Below are 21,733 nucleotides of genomic sequence, written 5' to 3'. Positions count from 1 at the left end.
TGTTGTTGTTGTTGTTAAGTGCAGTTGAGTGGTAGGTGACTCATAGCGAACCTATGAACAAAAGACCTGGACACTTGTATAACTTCCGTCCCTTCTCCACGTTCATAGGATTTCCAGAGGCAAACTGTTTTGGAAGTGGATGCCACTCCTGCTTGTTTTAATTGAAGAGCTCCACCAAACACTCCACCATGGGTAACCATTCTCATATTTGACACATCAGTGTCACAGTGTTCAGCTTCACAGCAACCATGAGTTACCTCTGTACAGCAAGTGGACAGATAGCTGATGTTATTCCCTTTCATTTCCATAATAATAGGAGCTTCAAACTTTGAATCAAAGATGACTTTACCAATGTGTGGAAAGAAAATCTTTCATCAATGAATAGAAAGGAAACTTTAAACTGACTAGTACATAGTTGGTAAAGAATTGCACTTCCAAACTATAGGCAAGCTGTTTGAATCTACATGCTTCATCTTGAGAGAAAGATGGACAATCATCTAATAATTTTTCAGATGGTTAAAATTAACAGGAGATATCTGGATCAAATGATATTTCTATTTTCCTTTATTTCAGAAAGTATCTTACCTGTTTTCCATAATTGTTGTGTGTGCTATTGAGTTGGAGCAGACCCATAGTTGACCCTGCAGCAGGTTTTGAGAGACAGTAAATTATATGAGAAGAGATTGCCCATCATTCTCTCATGGAACAGCTGGTGGATTTGAACTGTATGCCTCTGGGGATTGCAGAGCACCCTCTTACCACTTGGCTACCACTCTCCCACTAGCAGTTAGACAGTTCTTCACATTATCCACAAATATTTGCACACTCTCACCAGCATTTGCTACCTATTGCTTTAGTGTACTTAACTGTGATTGCTGAGTATAGATGATACCTCCTCCTGGTGATGGAGTCAAGAATGTCAGAGAAGGTGAGACTGGCTCAGAATAGGGCAAAGTTCAGAGCCATTGTTCATAGGGTTGCTTTGAGTTGTAGTGAACTTGATGACACAAAACAACAATAGCTAATTGAGATTTGGTGGGTTAATGGTAAGGAATTGTGCTGCCATGATTTGATGGTATGCAACAACATTTCTCACTTTATTTCTCCAAATTAGGTGAGAATATAGCAAACAACATTTTAAAATTACAACAAAGGATGACATATTGCCTGTAATCTTCTGATTTCTTTGTTTTCTTGTTTGTACTTTTCTTTAAATAGAGGCTCTTTGCATTGTATTTCATTAAACTTGAATTCAAACACAGACTAAATATGTATACATATAATTCCAGTGAGACTAAAAACACAAATAGGCAGTTAAGCAGTTTGTAAATCTTCACTGTTTGTATGAAAATTGTAATTATTTTTGTGGATATCAGTAGATATAGCTCATGAAAATAAGTATATTATTAATAAAATTTTTAAATATATATCAGTCTTAATTTTTAATGGATGTTAGTTACAGAGTGAGAAAAGTAGATTAGGGAAGTTACATGACGTTTCTAAGGTGCATGTGATCCAGGTCATAGTCTTCACAGTTACTTACTACTCATCAGAGCAATGTCAGACAATGACTAAGGATGACAGAGAAGAAATGATGCATTTAAGTTGTGGTGCTGGCAAAGAGAATTGAACATACCGTTGACTGTCAAGAGAATGAACATGCCTATCCTGGAGAGGGAGAAACCAAGCTGCTTCTTGGAGGCAATGGTTTTATGACTCTGTCACACACACTTTGGTAGTGTAGCCAGGATGGTCTCGTTTTTGGAGAAGGATATCATGCTTGAAAGGGTCGAGGGACAGCGCAGGAGATGAAGACCCTGGATGATATGGATTAACATAATAACTAGAATAATGAGGACAGATGTGTCAGAGAAAGTGAGATTGGCTCAGGATAGGGCAGGGTTCAGAACTATTGTAAATAGGGTCACTATGAGCCACAAGAGACTAGATGTCACATAACAACCACAACAACATTATATTTCTACTCAGGGTGATGAAATGAAGTCTAACTAAATCTGACATGAAAAACAATATATTTGAACTTTGTAAATAAACAGATAGATAGACAGACTGGCAGATATCTATCTATGTATCTATCTATCTATGTATATTATATCAGAACAGTTTCCAGTTTCTAAAAAATCCATATGTGTTCCTCTATTAGAAAATAAACATTGAAAGAAAAAGCACTTGTTAAGACTCTCCATCCTCAAAATCTAAGGTACATGGTTTGTCTTCTCAAGCTCTTTAACAAGTGTTTCTAAGATAATGCCATGAGAAGTACCTAGTAGTAATAGAGTGTGGTATGACAGCCTTTTATTCATCCTTTATTTTAGTATTATTGCTAAATGCAAGAGTTATCAATGCCTGATCAAAACCAGCAGGGGAAAGAGTTTGAGATATTTTGGTTTTGTACAATAGTTTTAAAAATGTAGTGCCTCTTATGGCCTTTTGCATAATAGAAAACACTCCAAAGCTTAGCATGTATTTACAAAAAGAAAGTAGAATGGAGATAGAGTGATTCCATTACGTGGAAATCTAGGTTATGAAATAAACTACTCGTTGTTTTGGGGGGGAAGTGGAACATTAATAGTGTATATGGAATTCAAACTAATTGCAGTTGAGCCAGGGTTGACTCATAGCTGACTCTCAAGCAGGTTTCCAGACTGTAATTTTACAAGAGAAAATTTCCCAATTTTCTCCGTTAGATTTATTGGGACATGAGAGTCACCGGAAAGGAAGGGTCAATGGAATAGCAACACAATTCCATACAAAGCAGACCAGCAGAGCTCTCCAAAATAGAGCAGCAACAACAATACCATTATTTCGTTCAGCATTGTAATTAATCTGAAGAGGGGAAAAAAAAGTCGAGAATTATAGCCTTCAAATATCAACATTCAAAATGAAACAGGCAAATATCACAAAATTATTTTTAATGAACAGGATGGATGGTGGAGGGGGGAAGTAACCTTTTAATATAGCTCTAATAACATTGTTGTTGTAGATTGCCCTCAAGTCAAGCACAACTCATAGAGACCCGATTAACAAAATACCTGAAGCCTTTCAATAACTATTGTCGTTTTTCAAAGTTCATAGAGTTTTCAAGGGCATGTTGTTTAGGAAGTGAATGCCACTCTTGCTTCCAAAAAGAAATGGTATCACATGTTCTAAATACATAATACTAGAAAAATACACGATAAAGCCTCTGAAAGCCAAGTCCTGTGTGAAAATCTCAACCTTGGCATCTCTATAAGTCTATTCTACACAATTTCACAAATCTTGTTCACACACACACACACACACACACACACACACACACACACACACAGAAGAGTCAGGTCAGGGATCTTCTGGGTTGTTGGGGATACTTCTGAGTTCAGAACCCCGGTGAATCCTCACATGGTGATAGAATGTGGATGATCGGAAGAAACTCTTTTCACAAGCAGAACACTTGTAGGGCTTGTCTCCTGTGTGGATCCGCTCGTGAGCCAGCCAGTCGGTTCTGTGGCTCAAGGCTTTGCCGCAGAAGCTGCACTTGAAGAGCTCCTCACTCCTGTGAGTCACCAGCTGCTCCGTCAGGTCTGATTTCTGGAAGAAGCTTTCGGGGCACGTGGTACAAATATAAGGCTTCTCATGCTTGTGTCATCTTTGGTGGTATTTTAACTGAGGGATATGAGAAGATCCTCGGACACTCCTCACATCTGAATGATTTGGAGGATTTTGGAAATCTTTCTTGGTATTCCCCAGGTGAGAGTTGTCCCTAATTACTCTGGGGAGCAGAGGGAGGTTTAGGAGTTGCTGAGTCTTGTCTGGAGATAGATCCTTGCTCAATTTTCATTTGAATATTTTGAAAGTTTCTCTTAAAGGCTGTTCCAGAGCTGTGCATGTACCTGGATCAGCTCTTCTGGTGTTTTCTGACCACCCTCTTCAGGTTTGGGTCAGTTTTCTTCTAGGATTATATAGAGGACAAGGTTTTGGTTTTCTGTATTGGTACTACTGCTGTTTTCTTGGATAATTTGCTAAGAAAGTGTGCCATTGTTGTCGTGGTCTAGCTGTTTCTCTTGTGACCTCTGGTCCTAGGGAACATGAGAGCCAGTGCTAGAACCATTAATAGTGTATCTTAAGATGTGACACTGAGTCAGTGCTCTGCACTTACCCTGCCAATTTGTTCACCTTGGAATTATGTGAATTGGGAGTCACCACCAGGATAACCTCTGATCCAGGGACTTAGGACTTTGCAGCCATTACAACTAAGCATTCAAGTCATAGGAAATTGTCACGCAAGTTGAGTCTCTGAGAGATTTTGCCAATCATGGCTTTCAATCTCAGGAGATCCTCTTGACGTCAACCATCCAGGAATGATCCCAGGTCAGAAAATCAAGAGGTTGAACACTCCCCAGGACTTAGTAGTAGAAAGAGCCTCTCTGAATCCCAGAACCCACCAACTCCAGTCAACATATTGCAGTACAGCAATACTTGAAATGTGAGAGAGAAGTTTCAACAACTCTGGAAGTTATTTCACATGTGGCTGCAGAGAAACACAGCAAGGAGGAAATTATTTCCCACCTAGTCCTGGAGCACTTTATGAGGGAAGAGCATTGCCAAGACAAGCCTGCTTTGAGGGAGAAATGAAATTTAAAAGGTAGAAACTTGAGCAAATTCATGGAAGACCTAAACAATGATTGCACATAACCCAGCAATTTTTTTTCTAATTACTTGTTGTTGTTGTTGTTGTTATGTGCCATTGAGTCGCTTGCGACTCATAGCGACCCTATGTACAAGAGCTCTATACGCTCTTCTATCTTGTGCCAACCTAGCCATCTCAAATGAATTTATTCCCACCTCTCCAGTCACAGAATTGATCCATCTCATCAAAGGTCTTCCTCTCCTTTGCCGCCCCTCCACTCTGCCAAACATGATGTCCCTCTCCAAGGACCAGTCCCTCCTTGAAACATGCCCAAAATATGTCAGACGAAGCTTCAGAAGCCTTGACTCCAAGGAGCATTCTGCTTTCACCCTCTCCAGGACAAACCTGTTTGTTCTCCTAGCAGTCCATGGTATATTCAACATTCTTCTCCAGCACCACAGGTCAAAAGCATCAATTCTCTTTCTAGCAACCCTATTCACTGTCCAACTCTCTGATGAATAGCAGGTAATTGCAAACACTGGATCAGGCGCACCTTAGTCTCCAGTCTGACATCATTGCTCTTCAGTACTCTTGAGAGGTCCCTCACAGCCGACTTTCCCAGTGTAATTCGTCTCTTGATTTCCTGGCTGCTGTTAACCAAGAGTCTTGACTGTGGAGCCAAGTAAATTAAAACTGTTAACTATCTCAATCTCTTCACCATCCATACTGATGCTGCCAATTGGCCCAGTGGTTAGAATCATTGTTTTCTTGATGTTGAGCTTCAGTACATACAGGAGGCTGTAGTCCTTGATCTTCTGCAGCAAGCGCTTCAGGTCCTCCTCAGTTTCAGCAAGCAGAGTGTGTCATCTGCATAACGCAGGTTGTTGATGATTCTTCCACCAATCCTGATGCCACATTCTTCTTTGTATAGCCCAGCGTCTTGGATGATCTGTTCTGCATACAGATTGACAAGGTATGGAAACAGAGTACATCCCTGACGAACCCCCTTCTTGATTTTGAACCATGTATTGTTTCCTTGCTCTGTTTTGACAACTGCCTCTTGGTCCAAGCATAAGTTTCGCATTAGCACAACCAAATGTTCTGGGATTCCCATTTTTCTCACAGTCAGCCACAGCTTGTCGTGATCCACACAGTCAAAAGCCTTTGCATAGTCAATGAAGCAGAGATAGACATTCTTCTGGTATTCTTTGATTTCTGCTAAGATCCATCTAACATTAGCTGTAATATCCCTAGTACCAGCCTGCACATCTGGCAGTTCTCTGTTGACATATTGTTCCAAACGTTTTTGGATAATTCTCAGCAGACTCTTGCTTGCATGTGATATCAATGATATTGTTTGATAATTTCCACACTCTGTTGGGTCACCTTTCTTTGTAATGGGAACAAATATTGATCTTTTCCAGTCAGTGGGCCAGCTGGCTGTTCTCCAGATTTCTTGGCACAACTTAGTGAGCACATCCACGCCAGTGTCTGTTTGTTGAAATATATCAATTGGTATGCCGTCAACTCCTGGAGCCTTGTTTTTTGCCAATTCCAAAAATGACTAAAACTTTACATTGACAGAGAACTACCAGAAATATAAGCTGGGTTTAGAAGAGGTTGTGGCACTAGAGTCATTACTGTCAGCAAGATCTTGGCCCAAAGTAAAGAATACTACAGATAAATCTGTGTTCAATTGACTGTGGAAGGCATTTAACTGTGTGGATCACAACAAATTTTGGCTAACCTGGAGGACAATGGGAATGCCAGAACACTTAGCTATACTCATGCAAAACCTATACTTGGAGTAACAAGCAGTTCTCAGAACAGCAAAAGGAAACTGCATGGTTCAAAATCAGGAAAGGAGTGCATCACAGATGTGTTTTGTCTCCATATATTTTCAATCTATAAGCAGAAGAGATCACTGGGGAGGTTGGGCTTGATGAGGAGGAAAGCTGCATTAGGATTGAAAGAAGACTCATCAGTGACCTATGTTATGCAAATGGCACAGCTTTAATTGGTAAAACTGAGGACAACCTGAAGTGTTGCTGCAGAAAGTCAAGGACTGTAGTCTTCAATATGGATTGAAGCTCAACATCAAGACGAAGATTCTAATCACTGGGCTAATTGACAGCACCATGATAAACGGAGAAGAGATTGAGCTTGTTAACCATTTCAGCTTGCTCAGCTCCACAATTAGCATCCTTGGTGCCCGGAGTCAGGAAATTAAAAGACAAATTATACTGAGGAAATGTGCAGTCAGGGACCTCTCTAGAGTACAAGCAAATATGTCAGTGTAGAGACTAAGATGGACCTGTTCCAGGCCATGGTGTTCATAATTATTTTCTATACATCAGAAAGCTAGACAATGATTAAGGAACAATTAAGAAGAATCCATGCTTTTGAGTTGTGGACTCAACAATGGAGTGGCAAGAGAACAAATAAGTCTGTCTTACAGTGAAATGAAGTCTCTCCTTGGAGCCTGAAATTTTGAAGCTTTGTCTTTCACATATTTTTGTCATGTGGCCAGGAGGAATTGATCCTTGGAGAAAGAAGGACTTTATGCTTGCGATGGTGGAAAGCATAGCACAGGTGAGGAAGACCCCGGATGAGATAGACTGACACAATCCTACACTGAGTTGTAGGAGTCAGTGAAGCTGGTGGCTGAGGATAGGACAGGCTTCAGAGGCCTATAGGGTCTATATGAGTCACAAGTGACTTGACGACATATGACAACAACAGAGAATGTTGCTCTTCTCCTTGAATTACAACCAATTTTGTTCAGACCATTTGGTATTTCATCCTGAAAGAAGCTCTTAAAGTCTTAGAAGCCACTTTGAGATTTCTCCTCTCAGCCATTTTCTTCAGTCTCAATGTGAAAATTGGGAGCAATCCAATATTAGCCTTTAATTGGGACCTTAATTGGGCCTTTGGTGCCCTAATTATGAATAAGGTGATTATAGTAATTATAGATCAATTACAGTAATAATTAGTAATTATAAATAAAGTCAATCTGAAACACATTCAAAATATACTTACAAAATAGGTATTTAAAGAAACAGTACCTTTAAGTATAGTGGTGGGTGTTTTTCTGAATTTCTCCTTATACCTGAGTTAGCATTTCAGAACACTGAAATTATCTAATTTTTCTTACTCATTTTTCATTATCATAGATTCAATTACAACTCATAAACTTCTAAGGCTGTAAATCTTGAAGGAAGTAGATTACTACATCTTAACCAAAGAGCTGCTTGTGTTAAAATGGTATATCTTTCAGTTAACAGCTACACTTGAGCTTAAAGTTGTAGCCACTGTGTCAATTCATCACCTGAATTGGAAGTGAAAGTAGAAAAATGCACAATTACAGTTGAAAACTTTCAAAGTTTTTTGTTGTTGTTGTTGTCTTTGTCTTTTCTTTAAAAATTAGAATATTTGTCTCTATGGTTAGGAGTCAAATTATTTTATAATACTACCTGGTAAAACATATCTCATACTATTAGCAATGGAGCTATGCTAACCTGTAAACTGAACTTGGAAATATTTTCCGTTTCTGTTCTGAAGACATTGCAGAAAAGTTTCTTTAATATTTTATGGAATTCACCTAAAAGGTTTTATGAAAAATTAAAATGATGTAGAAAATACATATTTAACTAGAGTAAGGTTTCATAATTACAAAAGACATATGACAAAATCATATATTTTATTGAATCAACCATAAGCATTTTGGGAAATTCATACTTTAAATATGTTGGTATAAGTTGGTTTTGAAATTTATATTAAATTCAAGACTTTCATTCATAGAATCAGTATTTGTCTTTTACTACTCGATGACACTTAACAACATTTGCTTGAGGTATTTTAGCAATAATTTTCAAATGTATTGAAAATTAATTATATAAAAATATTTTACTATAACAATTCAAAAACTCTTTTTTCTTTTTCAAATACAAACTAATTTTAGTGCTCTTTTGAGACTAAGGTGCACCTGATTACATGACCTTTGTGATTGCTTATGCATAGGAGCTGCGCAATGAGTAAGGATGACAGAGGAAGAATCAATACTTTTGAGTTGTGGTCTTGAAGTAGACCCTTGAACATACTATGGACCACCAAGATAACAAGCAGGTCTGTCTTAGGAAGCTCTCATGCCAAGTGGCAAGAAGCTGTACTGCAATCCTGAGGGTGTGCCGTTCGAATCCACCAGATGCTCTGCTGGAGAAGGAGGGGCATTCTCCTCCTGTACCAGTCAGATCAGACCCAATGGTACACAAGAAGAAAAAAGAAATTAAAACAAACAACCCCCACCTAAAATTCTTCTGTTTTGGGGAAGGTAAAACCAATCTGCTCCATAAAGGCAAGGGTTTTTAAGCTCCCTCTTACATACTTTTGGCAAAAGGCCAGGAAAAACCAGTCCTTGGAGGAGGATATTATGCTTTAATGGATGGAGGGATATTGCAAGAGTGGAAGGCCCTGGATGAGAATGATTAACACAGCAACTGGGGTAATGGTAGTAATTTGGGTCAGAGTTATTATTTTACATGGTGTCACTATGAATTGTAGGCAACTCAATTTGTCCATGAGTAGAGTAATTCGGGTATTTAACTGGTTTTCAACTAATCCTAAAAATTTATACTTTTGGCCAATGGTTAACTCTATTTATTTTATGTTTTATCGAATTCTGTTTTTCCTCATATAAATAATTTATTTTCTTCCTGATACCTTTTATTATATTTTATGTCTTCTTAAAATAAAAGCTCACTTGATTCACACACACACACACACACACACACACACACACACTCATTACTAGTAAAAACATTTTGAATTATTTTCCAAATATCAATTTACCTGAAGTGCTTGTTGCAGAAGGTCATGGACTGCAGCCTTCAACATGGATTGAAGCTCAACATCAAGAACACAAAGATTCTGACCGCTAGACTGATTTGCAGCATCATAAAGTATAATGGATGATGAAAAGAAGGAGACTATTGACAGCTTTAGTTTGCTTGGCTCTACAATCAACATTCTTGGTACCAGCAGCCAGGAAATTAATAGATGAATTGTATTGGGAAAGTCTGCTGTCAGAGACCTCTCCAAAGTACTGAAGAGCAACGATTTCCATCTGGATATTAAGGTGTGCCTGATACAGGCCATGGTCTTTGCAATTATGCATCAGAGAGCTAGACAATGACTAGGGATGATAGAAGGAGAATTGATATCTTTGAACTATGGTGCTGGAGAAGAGTATTGAATATACCATGGACTGCTAGGAAAATAAACAAGTTTTTCCTGGAGAGAGTGAAGCCAGACTGCACCTTGGAGGCAAAGATTCTGAAGCTTCATCTGAAATACTTTGGACATGTTGCAAGGTAGGATCAGACCTTGGAGAGGGATGTCATGCTTGGGAGGGTGGAGGAACAGCGCAGGAGAGGAAGACCCTCGATGAGATGGATTGAATCCACCATTGGGGTAATGGGAACAGGTGTGTCAGAGAAAATTTAATTGGCACAGGATAGAGCAGGGTTTAGGGCTTTTGTACATAGGGTCACTATGAGTTGCAGGCAACTCGATGGCATAACAATAACATCACTTTACCATCATCCCGCCAATTTTCATTATTTTATTTGTTTTCTTGTCTTGTTTCATGCGTTATTTATACAAGAGTTTTTCATTTTCAAAGATTGATTTTGAAATCAGTCTTTTTAGTCTCGTTGCAGTGAAATTTCACCAGAATGGATTATTTGTTATTCTGTAGATTCTAATTTATGGTTTAATGTATAAGTCAGTTTTCATAAATATTAAGCTAAATTTTCTTGTTCTTTGGTAATCTTTTTCAACCTCCTATTTTTTTAACCTACTTGTCTTAGACTTTTATTTTACTTAATAGTTATATAGCTATAATTATTTAATTTTGCTTGGAAAAATTATCTTTAGTTTTTTCTTTCAGTTAGGCTAAATGGTTCTGTCTATGAAAAGAGTGGAGTAGAAATCTTTTCTCCTATCATATGGGCTTTCTCTTTGATTTTTTTTAATCTTTTATATGTTTTCTTGTTGTCTGGTGCCCTAGTGGCAAGAAACTGTGCTGTAATCCTGAAGGGATGTGGTTCAAGGTCACCAGCTGCCCTGCGGGGGAAGGATGGGCAATCTCCTCCTATGTGATTAACTGCCTCTGAAAACCCACTGGAGAGGCAGCTATGGGTTGGTTTGACTCTAAGATACACCACAACAACATCTTACTCTATGTGTCCCTCTTAATCTTGGAATTTTATTGTTGTTGTTATGTGCCTTCATGTGTCAAGTCACCTGCAACTCAGAGAGACGCTATGTACAACAGTTCTGAACTCTGCACTACCTTGAGCCAATCTTTTCATCTCCAACAGACCCTATCCCACTTCTCCAGTCACTGAATAAGTCTGTCTCATCTTGGTTCTCCCTCTCCTGCACCGTCCCTCCACTCTTCCAAGCATGATATTCTTCTTCAAGGACTGGTCTCTTCTGGCCACGTGCAAAAATTATGTGAGAAGGAGCTTCAAAATTCTTCCCTGCAGGGAGCAGATTGATTTCACTCTTTTCAGGACTGACTTGTTTATTGTATGTGCAATGCTCTTCTCCCAGCACCACAACTCAAAGGCATCAATTCTTCTGCTATCATCCTTAGTCATTGCCCAGCTCTCTGACGCATAGCAATTAATTGTGAAGACCATGCATGGTCTGTATTAGGCACTATGTCATGATAGTCTTTAGCATAACTACTTAAATAAGTACAGTCAGTCACATCTAACTTAATAAATATTTTTCTCTAATTCTAAAACCTACAATGACATTAGTATTTAAAATTGACACAAATATATGTCCTTCCTTTCAACAATTTTATTTCTATGTTGCTTCTCTTAAAAATTAATAATGCAGTCTTGTTGAGTCAAGCATTCTTTTAGTTTGACTACCTATTTCAAAATAACAATATTGGATAATAAACCTTTAATTGCCTATATCTACTTTCCCTTGTCTTAAATAACTCTTTTACAATCTATATTATAAAAAATTCTTTAAAATACACTGTAATTTTTAAAAATTTTTTTAGAAACTATCTTTACTAAAATTGATAATAAAAGATAGGAAAGTGTTAATATCTATAAAGTTCAAAATTGGTACCTATTTTCTCTAAAAACATAAATATGTATGTTGTTGTTGCTGTGTGTCATCAAATCAGAACTGACTCATAAACTGACCCTCCAGTTGGGTTTCAGAAAACATAAAATGAAATAGCCTATCTTGTTCCATTAGAGTAGTTGGTGTATTAAAACCTCCTGCTTTTGAATTGACAGTGAGAGTCCTTATCCACTCAGCCACTTATCATCTAGCCTTCATTGTGCTTTTGGAGAAATCCATTTTAATTGTGTTTGTAAATATTTGTTGATAAGTTATTTTCTGTACAGTTAAATCTCATTTTCTTGACTTTATTCTTTTATATATTTTTGGTTATTGTATGAATTTATCAACTATAATTTTACTATGGTAATTTGCTAAAGTTCTTCAATCTCAGGAATATATAACTAACTCAGACTCACAGGAATAAATATTATATAAAACCTTTATTGCAGAATGAGTATAATGATCCTAGAGGGGTGGGAGAGGTTGGAAGCAGGGATGAAGATGTGTAGGGGAGGAGGGATTAGTCTTTGGGATGTACAATTTGATGGGTATAGGGTGAAGGAAATTGAAATAATTTGTTCTTGAATACAATGTATTAAAATTTTGTAAATAAACTAGTAGAAAATTTTATAAAGATAAAAATACCCCACAAAACATTCTCAAATATCTCTTCAGATATTTCTGCTTCCTTATCTCCTATTTTCTTTTTCATTCAACTTGAACATGACAGTGATTGGATTTTTTTGCTTTCTACCTCCCAGTTGATTCTCTGTGTCTCTTTTTTCTATCTTTTTCACTCTTTGGCTTACATATTGGATATGTTTTGAAAAAGTTCCTATTTAATTTACTAATTTTCTATTTGAAATGAAATACATTTTTCTATTTATGAATAAGAATGCATCATCAGGACAAGTGGAAGACTCATCAACAACCTGTGTTATGAAGATTAAAGAACCTTGTTTGCTGAGAGTGAGAAAGACTTGCAAGCCTTGCTGCAGAATAGCAATGGCTATAGTCTTCACTATGGATTACATCTCAACATCAAAAAAGAAGTTCTCACTCTCAGACCAGAAGGCTACACCTTGATAAATGGAGAAAAGACTGAAATTATCACCAATTTTGTCTTGCTTAATATGAATCATAAAGGGCATATTCACCCACATTCAACACCCTTCGTATCAGCAAGCAAGAAACCAAAAGATAAGTGACAGTGGGAAAATCTGTTGCCAGAGACTTCTGAAGAGGACTAATGAACAATAAATGATACCAGCTTAAAGACTAAGGTGCATTTGATCCAAGCCATGATCTCTTCAATTTCTTCCTATGTATCTGAAAGTTGGAAAATTACTAAGGATGATAAAAGAATAATCTATTTTCTTGAGTTGTGGTGTTAGAAAGAACAGCCCCTAGACTGTCAAGAGAACAAATAAATAAGTTGGGGAAAGTACAATCAGAATGCTCTTTGGAGGCAAGAATGGTGAAATTTGTGTCATACGCTTTGAGCACGTTGTTAGGAAAGGCCAGTCTTTGGAGAAGGGCATTGTGCGTGGGAAGCTAGTATAAGAAAAGAACTCTTAACAAGATGGATTAACACAGTGTAGCAATGAGCTCATGTGTGTCAGAGATGGTGAGCATGTCACCAGGTAGGGTGAATTTCAGATCTGTTGCTTTTGAGGTGGCTATGAGTTGCTGACAACTCAATAACAATTGCAACACATTTATTTAACATTAACAGTACACTTCTATATTAATTACAGTCTTACCTCTAAGACAAAACTGCTATACTTCCTGTGAGAAAGACTTATTTGTTCTTTCGGCTATGCATTCAAGAGTCTTTCACCAAGATCATGATTCAAAGGAATCAATTGCTCCTTGGCCTTCTTATTGCTAAACTTCCACATGCATACAAAACAATCAAAAATACCTTGACTTGGGTCAGACAAATCTCAGTATCAGAGATTGTGAGCATAGCACTAGATAGGACAGTGTTCAGATTGGTTGTTCTCAACTCAGTGGTACCTAACAAGAACAACTGGGTTAGTGTACTAGTTTCTCAAGGATTTTATAGTAAAATATCTCAAACTAGGCTGTTTTTAAAAAAAGGGAAGGGAAGCTTTGGTGACTTAGTGGTAAGAAGCTGTGCTGCCAACACAAAAAATACATAGTCCTAAACCATTAGCTGCTCAGTGGAAGAAAGATGGGCATTTAGTTCCCATGTAATTTCTGCCTCTGAAAACCTGCTGAAAGGACAGCTATGGGTCAGTTTTGACTTAGCAATTCACAAAAACAACAGGTAGTTTAAAACACTTCAAATTTAATTTCAAAAAAATTATAGAGGCTAGAACTATAACCATGTTCTTTCTGAAATCTTGAGGCAAAGTTTCTTGCAGCTCTAGTGCCCCTAGCTTTGTGACTGTATAACTTAATTTTTTGGCATCATATGTACCTAGCTATCTTCCTTCTGTATCTCTGAATATGTGTCTTTTCTTTGTTTTTTATACTAACATCATTAATACGCTACTAGAACCCACTCAAACTTATTATTAACTAAATCCATCCAAAGACAATGTAACACAGGTACAAAGACTTCAAAGAATCATTTAACAGAACACATTCAATTTATAAATACTGTTAAGACTGAATGAAAGAAAAAAATTTCTTGGAAAGTGGTAAAGTTTCCCTGGTTTAAATTAGTTTTATCTTAAAGTGAAAATTGTGGTACATGTTGGGCTGCTATTTGTAAGGACGACAGTTTGATTTCACTAGCCACTCTGTAGGAACAAGTCTTGTCAACACAATGAAAGATCACTGTAAATCAGATCCAATTCAAAGGCCATGACTATACAGGTCAAAATTTGAAAGAAGAAGGATGCAAATGTACTAAGCAATTACAATACAGAATGTTCTTGAAGTGAAATGTGAAAAGTTGTCTGTAATGATAGTTTGCATTTTAAATATAAGGAAAGAGTATGAAGTTAGAGAGAAGTTGTTGCTGTTGTTGTTGTTAGATGCTGTTCAGTTAAGCACAACTCATAGTGACCCTAAGAATAAAAGATGAACCCTGCTCTATCCTGAACCATCTTCACACTTCCTGGCACACAAGAGCCCATTGCAGTAGTCACTGTATCAATCTACCATGTTGAGGGTCTTTCTCTCCTTCTCTGTGACCCTCCATTCGTCCCAAAATCATGTTCTTCTCTAAGGAATATGTCAAAGTATGTAAAGTGAAGCCATATCATTCTTGCCTCCAAAAAGTTTTCCAGCTACACTATCTCCCAAATGTATCTGTTCATTCTCTTGGCTGTCCATGGGAAGTTCAGTGCTCTTCTCCAACACCACAGCTCAAAGGTGTCAGTTCTTTTTCTGTTATTCTTATTCATATTCCAGTTCTCAGATGCATAGCTAGTATCCAGATAGACTATGGCCAGAACCAGATGCACCTTGGTTCTCAAACTGACATAACTGTTGTTATTGTTATGTGCCATCGAGTCGCTTGCAACTCATAGTGACACTATGTACAAGAGCCCTAAACACTATTCTATCCTGTGTCAACCTCGCCGTCTCAAACACACTCATTCCTGCCACTCCACTCACAGAATCAATCCATCTCATTGAGGGTCTTCCTCTCCTGTGCCGTTTCTCCACTGTCCCAAACATGATGTCCCTCTCCAAGGACCAGTCCCTCCTTACAACATGCCCAAATTATGTCAGACGAAGCTTCAGAATCTGTGACTCCAAGGAGCATTCTGGCTTCACCCTCTCTAGGACAAACCTGCTTGTTCTCCTAGCAGTCCATTATTGTATATTCAACACTCTTCTCCAGCACCACAGCTCAAATGCAACAATTCTTTTTCTATCATCCCTATTCATTTCCCAACTATCCAATGCATAGCAAGTAATTACAAAGACTATAGCCTGTATCAGGCATACCTTTAGTATCCATCCTGATGTCATTGCTCTTCAGTACTCTTGAGAGGTCCCTCATAGCTGACTTTCCCAATGCAATTCATCTCCTGGTTTCCTGGCTGCTATTACCAAGAGTATTGATTATGGAAACAAGTAAACAAAAGCTGTTAACTATGTTAGCTATCTCAATCTCTTCACCATCCATACTGATGCTGCCAATTGACCCAGTGGTGAGAATCATTTTTCTTGATGTTGAGCTTCAATCCATATTGAAGACTGCAGTCCTTGACCTTCTTCAGCAAGCGATCCAGATCCTCCTCAGTTTCAGGAAGCAGGGTTGTGTCATCCACATAAGGTAGGTTGTTGATGATTCTTCCACCAGTCCTGATGCCACATTCCTCCTAGTACAGCACTGAGTCTCAGATGATCTGTTCTGCATACAGATTGAAAAGGTGTAGAGACAAAATATCTCTGACGGACCCCTTTCTTGATTTTGAACCATCCAGTGTCTCCCTGGTCTGTTCTGACAACTGCCTCTTGGTCCCAGTATAGGTTTCGCATTAGCACGATCAAATGTTCTGGGATTCCCATTCTTCTCAGAGTCAGCTATTGCTTGTTGTGATCCACACAGTCAAAAGCCTTTGCATAGTGTATGAAGCACACATAGACACTCTTTTGATATTCTCTGCTTTCTGCCAAGATCCATCTAACATTACCTATTATATCCCTAGTACCACGACCTGTCCTAAATCCAGCATGCATATCTGGCAGTTCTCTGTTGACATATTGCTTCAGTCATTTTTGGATAATTTGCAGCAGAATCTTGTTTGCATGTGACATCAATGATATTGTTCGAGAATTTCTGCACTCCATTGGGTCACATTTCTTTGGAATGGGAACAAAAATCAATCTTTTCCAGTCAGTTGGCCATGGCTGTCCTCTAGATTTCTTGTTACAACTTAGTGAGCACATCCAGGGCAGTGTCAGTTTGTTGAAATATGTCAATTGGTATGCCATCAACTCCTGGAGCCTTGTTTTTTGCCAATTCCTTCAACTTGAACTTTCTCCTTCATCACCATAGGCTCTTGCTCATATGTTATTTCATGAAATTCCTCTGTGTCAGCCAATTCCTTCTGATACAGTGACTCTGTGTACTCAGTCCATCTTCTTTTGATACTTCCTGGATCATTTAACATTCTACCCAAACTATTTCTAAGTATTGTTACCCGTGGTTTGAATTTTTCAACTCCTTCAGCTTAAGAAATGCTGAGTAAGTCTGGCCCTTTTGATTTTCTGACTCTAGCTCTCTGCACATTTCATTATAGTATCTTGCTTTGTCATCCTGAGCTGCCTTTTGAAATTTTCTATTCAGCTCTTTGATTTCTTTATTTCTTCCTTTAGCTTTGGCTTCTTGGTGCTCTAATGCAATACTCAGAGTCTCATCTGACATCCATCTTGGTCTTTTCTTCTTCTTCTTCAGGCTTTATAATTATCTTTTGCTTTTTTCATGGATGGTTTTCTTGATATCCTCCCAGAGCTCATTTGGTCTATGCTCATTGGTGCTCAAGGCTTCAAACCTGTTCCTGAGGTGGTTTTTAAATTTGAGTGGGACAGACTTAAGTTTAAATCGTGATTCCTGTGGACCTGATTTAATTTTCCCCAACTTCAGCTTGACCTTGCATATGAATATTTGGTGGTGTGTCCCACAATCAGCAACTGGACTGGTTTTCACTGCTGATATTATGCTTCTCCAGTGAGTCTTTCCACAAATGTGATTGATTTGATTCCTATGCATACCATCAGGTGAGATCCATGTGTATAGCCTGCATTTATGTTTCTTATAAAAGGTATTTGCAATGAATAAATCATTAAATGTGCAGAACTCTATCATTCTGTCTACAGCCTCATTTCTCTCACCAAGCCCGTGTTTTCCAGCTACTGATCCTTCTTCCCTGTTCCCAACTATTTGGAAAGATCCCTAACTGCTGATTTCCCCAGTAAAATGTGTCTCCTTATTTCCTGAGTGCTCATAGCAAGGGTTTTAATTGTGGATCCAAGCAAGAGGAAGCTTTTGACAGTCTCAATCTCTTCTCCATATAACATGATGCTGCCTTTTTGTCCAGCAAGAATCTTTTTTTTTTCCTGACATTGAGATGTAATCTATACAGAAAGGCTACATTCCTTGGTCTTCTGCAGCAAGTGCTTAAAGCACTCCTCACTTCTAGCAAGCAAGGTTGTATCATCTGCATAACACAGGTTATTGAGATAAGATTGAGAGAGATCAGGGTCCAGAATATTGGTAGTTTTCTGGGAACTACTGACTCTAAGGCACATAACAATGGTCAATGTTTGTAAACATAATAGTAATGAACTTAGTGTTACATTTTTCAAACATCTTAGGAGGAGGTATCTTTAGATGAACTACACCTAACAGACATGTTTAGGAAAATAGTACAGTAAGTAATGGGGATTCAAAAAAGTGAAAAAGCTAAGCATTGCTATAAGAAAGATAATTTGAAATATTATATAAGGGATATCTTTAACATAAATTAGTACTAAATAGAGACCACCATAAGGAATAATTTTATCAGTAACTGGTTGTTGTTGTTAAGTGTCATCAAGTTGTAGGCAACTCATAGCAACCCTATGAATGAAAGTCCTCAATACTTGCATGACTTTCATCCTTTCTCCAGATTCGTAGGGTTTCCTAAGGCAAGCCATTTCGGAAGTGGATACCACTCATACTTCCAAGCTTGTTTTAATTGGGAAGCTCCACCAAACACTGTCCACCATGGGTAACGGTTATCACATTTGACACATCAATGTCACAGTGTTCAGCTTCACAGCAAACGCAAGTTACCTTTGTATAACAAGTGGACACACCAGGGCTATATGACCTACAAGAATGTTCGACCAGAAACAATTAAAACAAGCCTGAGGGCCCTAGAGTATTTTACAATTCCAGCATGCCCAAATATTGGCAGACTCTAGGCCAGAGAGCCCCTATTCATCTGGAAAGTCAGCTCTGCTGACACCTGCTAGTCTAATATGTCAACTCTGGTTAAGCCTATTCTGACTCCTGACTGCTTTCCATCAGGTTTCCATGGCTATAATCTTAATTTGAGCATAATTCTCTTTTTTAATATTTTGTAATCCTCCCTTTAAGTGTTGTCTCGTTGGTTGGGACTACCAACATTTTTCTCTAGCAATCCAACACTTACTTTATATTTCAATTTATTATTTATCAATTAGAATGATATAATTTAAAAAATCAACTTCTTCCATAGTATTAAGTGTGTATATCATGCTCAGTAGTCACATATATCTTGTGGCTACACATTGGACAGCATATCATTTCCTCCCAGGATGAACTATAAGAGTTAGTCTAGGGTGAATTATGTACATTCAATGTGGACTCACTCTGTGTTTAGGGGGAGGATCTCATAAAAGCAAATAATTAAGAATAGGAAATGACATAAAGGTGAAAATTAAACATATAATAGTTAAATGTAAAGATTATAAGTATTTTCTACCAGATTTATTGCTTTTAATACATCAGGAACTTTTGTAAATGCTCTTGTCCATGTATCTTATGTTAAGATATAAAACTATAGTCTCAATTCCTGAGTAATTATTATTTACAAAAGTAATTATGTTTTTGTGGCTGGTGCCATTATGTAAACTCTGATTCTGTGACCATATATACAATAGAATAAGATCATTGTGTCTGTGGATTTCTTGATCACTGTTTCCATGGGTATTGATTGTTGTTGCTAGGGCCATAGAGTAGACTATGACTAATTGTAACTCTATAAACCATAGATTTGCACTTTGTCCTCTTTGGTGCCATCTTCACAATCCCTGCCATGCTAATGTACATGCTGTAGTTGTTGTGTCAATCCTCCACACTGGGGTCTTCCTTTCCTTTTCTGACCCTCTAGCATGATATCTTTTTCCTAGACAGGCACTTCTTGACTACATGGCTGAAGTATATGCATTTCACCAGTAAAGTTTAAACATTTCTTCAAAGGATGGCCATGGTTACACTTCCCCTAAGACAGACACTTTTGTTCTTTTGCTGTTCCATGGAATATTCAGTACTCTTCATGGACACTACAATTCAAAGGCTTCAATTCCTCTTAGGTCTGTCTTCCTTAGAAGCAAGGATGGAGAAACTTCATCACATCTATTTTGGGCTTGTTTTTAGAGGAGATCAGTCCTTTAGAGAGACATTAGAAAGAGAGACTGAGAAAGGTAGAAGATCAGGAAAGAGAGAAATAGTCTCCATGAAGTGTATGCACAGTAACTACCACAATGGGCATGACAGAGAGTCATTAAGGACAGAGGTCATGAAGATGGTGCAGAATAGGACAAGGTTCATATCTGTTTTTTAATTGACCTGCTCCGAGTGGTAGATTAGATGGCACCCAACAACAACATAGTTTCTTTCTTAAAGTTTTTGACCACAGGGAATTTATTCTAATTCTAAGATGTGATAGAACATTTCAGAAGCTACTAAAATCAATTATGATGCCCCTTTTTTTTTTGTTTTCATGCACCACAATAAATTATTGTTTTGTTTATTTTGTTCCTGATTTAAGTGGATGCAAAAATAAAGCAAACCACTTTTATTCAATTGTCTGCAAAGAAAAATATTAGTGATTATAATAAATATAAAGAAAAAAATCAATTATCTCTACTTTCCCCAATACTCCACTAATTAAAATTATTTAAAAGTACAGTATATTTACTTTAAAAACCTAGAGAATTTCATAGATTTTAATGCAAGAAGACTATAAACCTTGAAAGGCATTAATAAGAGAATTAATTTATATGATGCCAATAATCTAATCAGTTTGATTGAAACTTAGTTGCAAAATATTGTGAGGTAAATTTATCTCTCAGCTATTAAAGAAACAACTTACATGGCAGAATTAACAGCAACAATAATACATTGTGAAATTACTTAAGGTCTGTGTCCATAATCTTCTCCTTAAGGAAATATATCAATTAATAACCAATGTGGATACAGAAACCACACCAGTAATTTAAATATAGAATTTTTAATATAAAGAAGTATTAACCTTTGGAAGGTATTAACTAATAAATAAAGTAGTCATGAATTCCAAGAAATTCAAGGATGATCTAGGCATGGTGCAAACTCAAGGGAGGATACTCAAGTGTAGAACATGAAACTTTAATTCAGATCTGCTTTGAGAAATATATGACTGTGGCCTACTGGAAAGCAAAGAAGTTTAGGCTAGACAGGCTACAGATAGTCTATGAGAAGTGTATGTTAGGTTCTAGGTAGTCTAGAGTGCCTTGGGCCTCAGGTATTCTGCTAGTAACTATATCACAAAAGGACAAAAAACCCAAATAGCACGCAGGAGGACCTTCAATTCCTCAGCTCTTCTGTATAGTGCTGCCTCTGCATTCATTACTAAAAAAGAGTTAAAAAACCTTATTTATTAACAAAATAGTTAATAAACTAAACTTAGCAACAAAATTTGCAGCTAAGTACAATAGAGTTCATGTAAACATATAATAATACTACTGAAAGGGTAAAACTACCACAAAGACCTTTATGTGTTATAATCTTTACAAAAGTAGGTATCTAGGTCTTCATCCAGGGGAGCAACTGTTGAATTCATACCACCAATATTTTGTTTCATAGGCATATTCTCAACTATTGACTAATCACCTTGCAGGGTACAACTTTAGTGTTCAATGACTCTATTATCACAGAAATGTGGTTTTCAGGTTAGTATTGGTTAAGTAACTGCACTAGAAGCCAAGTGATGGTCTTTCACTTTCAAAATCACTGGGAAACATATTGTTTCTTCTGATAAAGATATTCATTTTGAGAACAAAATTCTGAAGACTAGCAAATCACAACTGAGTAAATGAGGAATGTGTCATAGTCTATGCCCATAGCTATATCTTAATTTTCAAATATTCTAATTATAGATGGAAAACATCATTTGGTGTTATTGAAGAAAAGGAAATGTTTTTTATATATTAAAAACATTTATATATATGTGAAGAGTT

This window comes from Elephantulus edwardii, unplaced genomic scaffold, assembly GCF_000299155.1.
Source record: "Elephantulus edwardii isolate Elephantulus edwardi_28Jun2011 unplaced genomic scaffold, EleEdw1.0 scaffold00036, whole genome shotgun sequence".
NCBI lineage: Eukaryota > Metazoa > Chordata > Mammalia > Macroscelidea > Macroscelididae > Elephantulus > Elephantulus edwardii.
This window is presented reverse-complemented; position numbering follows the sequence as displayed.